A 4,087-nucleotide genomic window follows, 5' to 3' on the forward strand; every position below is an offset into this window, starting at 1 on the left:
TATTGTCCCCAGTTTTCCCTTGGCCAAGTTTTCCCTAGTTGAACAAGTATGGTGTTCTGAGTTACTTTATTTTATGGTTATGTTTATGTTTTAGCATAGTTAGTTTACTTTCTTATGCAAGTTATAAAGTTGTTAAAGATACACAATTTTAGGAAAAAATTGTGAAATATGATTCAACCCCCCCTCCCCCCTTTGAGAAATTCTTTTTTTAAATATTTAGTATGAGAAAATATGTACTCAAAGAAGGCTTAAAAGATTGAGTAAGATACTAATCGACATGTAATAGTTACAAAAGAACCTAGAAGAAGCTCTTGAGGAGATTGATATTCTTACTGAAGAAATAAATTGTTTGAGAGAAAGATATAGAGATGCAATAGACAACATTGGAAAGCTAAAGATAACATAGATTATCTTAAGTTCAATAAAGAGCCTAAAGATCATATCAAGGATAGTGATGAAGTTTCAATATAGATGAAAGATAATGAGATCCTGAAGCATGAACTTAAGATTACAAATATAAAGTTGAGCTTGAAGGATGATACCAGTAAAGTTGAATTAGGTTGAAATCACAACATGAAGCTTTGAGATCCAACCTTACCAAAGTGACATGTGAGCTTGAATCTACAAAGTTGTAGTATGTAGAACTTGAGAAGTACAATATTGTTATGAAAGGAGAGCTAACTCAATCTAAGCTATAACTTTAGAAGTTATATTCTAGTACTGAAAAAATTGATGAGAAGATCTTTGTATAGAGACCCTCCTATGATAGACAAGTCTTGGATACCTTGAAGAAAAGTTGGCTAAGAAGTATAAAGATAGTAAACAACCAAATCTTGTGATTTATTAGGTTGAACACAAGAAAGTAATTAGAACAAGATTAAGGAAAGTTAGGCTAAAGTTATATCTATGTGGGTTGATGAACTTAAGCAACCTAAGAGTGTTGAACCACCTAAAGAAGTAATGAATGAATCCAAAGGAAGATGTTATGTAGGTAACAAATTTTTTCATATGAAAAGGGATTATACAAGTAAGTCATTTAAAACTATTATTGATTTTTATTGTTATAACTATCATGGTTTTGGTTATAAAGAAGTTAATTGTAAGAAGCCTAAATTTGATAGTAGAAATAGCAATAGTATAATGTTTAGAGGTACTAATCCTATAGAAAGTATATCTAGTGAAGGGAGCAATGAAATGAGAAGTAACAATATCTTAGAAGTGCAAAAACTTTAGAAATATTGTTAGATATTGTAGAGAACCAATTAATCAATCTAGAAACAATGTGCTAGTATGCTAATTATGTAATAATATGGGTCAAATAGAAAGATTTTATAGAATGGACATAAGAAAAAATATGAGGAATCCTAATTTCTAATGGAACATGAATATAAATGTCAAAAGGAATGAAAGCAATAGTAAGAACAAAAATGACAATATAAGAGAACATATAGAAGAATATAATGAAGTATTTTTTATAGCCAAAGATCTAATAAGTTCATAAGTGGTATAGGAAGGTTAGTTAAGTGAAGCACCTAAAGAAATATTGGAGTTAGTTGTACTATTAAACTTATGTTAATCAGGTTAAACACTTTAATAATCCAATTAACATCAATAGAGTAATACTAGTTTTGCAGAATGAGTTAAGACTTGTGCAATTGATATAAGGTAGAGAATAATATGGAGAAGGCATGGTTATGTGTGTGGAATATTTGAAGTTCACATGGGAGTGTGTAAAGGAAAACAAGTCTATTGATAAGTAGCAACAACTTCTTTTGATTTTTTACTTGTGCAATTAATGTAGAATTGAATTAGATGTGATATAAGTGTTGAAATTGAGTAAATGGGTACCATTCAATCATGTAATAGTTAAAGAAGAGATTTAAAGTGAATTTAAGGAAGCTTTGAAGTGTTTTAAGAAACAAATTGAAATACAGCCTAGGTCTGCAAAATTAAGGTATTTATCATTTGCATGGTCATAATTTGAAGTTTCAATTTGGAAAAATGGAAAATCCTACTATATGTGATGTCAGTGGGAAGCCTAGGTACAAATTTAGGAATTACTATTAGAGTAATAAGATATTGTCTTATTAATTAAATTATTTTGATTTAATTGTTAAGTCACTTTTTATCTCTAGTATACTCAAGATAAACTTTAGGCATATAATAATTAATTCTTGTATTAAATATTATCATGCAACATAGGTTTTACCTGTTACGGTTTTGATCTCCTTTTTTTAACGATTGATCTCTTTGTAATTTTGTTAATTCACTTTTTATAATAGCAATCTCTCTTTTTGCTCATCAAGAATGTTTCATTTGTGGTTCTGGGAATTCTAGCCTCCATAGCTTTTGCTTCCCTCTTTCTGTGACAGGTGTTTGCATGCAAGTGATTCTTGGGAGTTGTAGGGTTGATCTTTCATCAACTTCAATATGGTATCAGAGCTCCAAATCTTCATGCCCATGTTCTGTTCATGAGAAGTTTGTCTTGGTTTTTAGATCTATGATTTTTGTTTAGAAGATTTCATTTTTTAGATTTTTTTGTATTGAATCTAGGGATCACCATTTTTTGGTGCACTTTAAACACAAATGGACATCACCATTGAGCTCAAAGTGCCCAAAAACCTCTATTTTCATTAAAAAATTGTCTAAATTGGACACTGTTGGAATTTGAGGCTAAAAATTCTATTCCCAGATTGGACACTTTTCCTGAGGAGATGATTTTCCAATTTTTGGCACATTTCTTGAGGCAATGATTTTTAGATTTTCTAACATGCAAATTAATATTTTTTGTCAAAAGAATGAGATTTTTGACACATTTCCCAAGTGACAACTTTCTAAATTTTGAATGCAAATCGATACTTTTTAAAAATTTATATTTTGCACATTTTTTGAGGTAGTAAGTTTGTGAATTTTGACACAAAAATGAGATTTTTTTGCACAAAAATTGAGATTTTTTGTCACATTTCCCAAGGTTGCAATTTTGGGATTTTTCACACCAAAAACAAGATTTTTTTGTACAAAATTTGAGATTTTTGATCCTACAAATCAAGACTATTTTGGTATGAAATTAACATGCTTCCCAAGGTAGTAAATTTTTTTTTCTTTTCCAATACTTTCTTGACCTACATGTTTTTTTCGGCAATAACTTTCTCATCCGGACTTCATTTTTTAATCTAAAAGAAGCATTGGAAAGTTGATTCTAAGCCCATCATGATTGTACCATTTATTTGGATTTTTGATGCTTTTAGGTGGCCTATTTGGATGTAAAAGTAAGAAGTTATATTTTTCACTCTGACGGACGTATTTTGAGACATGTTGTTTTCTAGATTCTGCTCTAGGCACATCCCATCAAGCTTTTTAATTTTCTGCATTCTAATGGATATCTTGGTTGTTTCAAGTTTAGGGATTGAATTTGTTGTTTCAGATTTTTTTTATGGTTTGTTTCAAATGTTTCTTTATCTATTGTACTATCTCTTATATCAACCTAATTTCTCTTTTGATCTTTGTTCACATCCTTTTGTAGTTTTCTTGCAAATGCACTAAGATAAATTGCCACTCTATTGCATTTAAGGATCTTGGACATCTTTATGTTTTTGTACTCTCACTACATTATAAAGTTCCTTGGGGTGTTTTACATTGGCCATATTTTTCATCTTCCTTTATCAAGTGAGAGTTTCTTCCATGAAATTATCCTCATGATGTGTTGATGACACATGCCATTATAAGTGTTTGTATTTCATTTGCACTCTCGATATTACGGGTTCTTCTTTCTATAGGAGATAAATTGCATTAAGTTTCAATGCTCATGTCTTACCTCTTAGTATTAGAAGGGGGTTATGATAGTTCTATTATTTTCTTGGTTTGATGGAGTGAGCTATGTATTTAGTATTTGATCCTATGTAGTAGGCGATCGTAGTAGCTTGATACCTATGCATTTTGGTGAGATAGATCATTTACCATATAGACATTCTTTCATTCCTATTTTTGGAGGCCATGAAGATATGTTTCCATCTTCAATTGATCAACCCTTTAGACTTAGACTTCTCTACCTAGTCATATTCTATATAGTAGAGATTCTTCAAACCAG

This window comes from Cupressus sempervirens, chromosome 7, assembly GCF_028749045.1.
Source record: "Cupressus sempervirens isolate cs-2001-9-10 chromosome 7, ASM2874904v1, whole genome shotgun sequence".
NCBI classification, from domain to species: domain Eukaryota; kingdom Viridiplantae; phylum Streptophyta; class Pinopsida; order Cupressales; family Cupressaceae; genus Cupressus; species Cupressus sempervirens.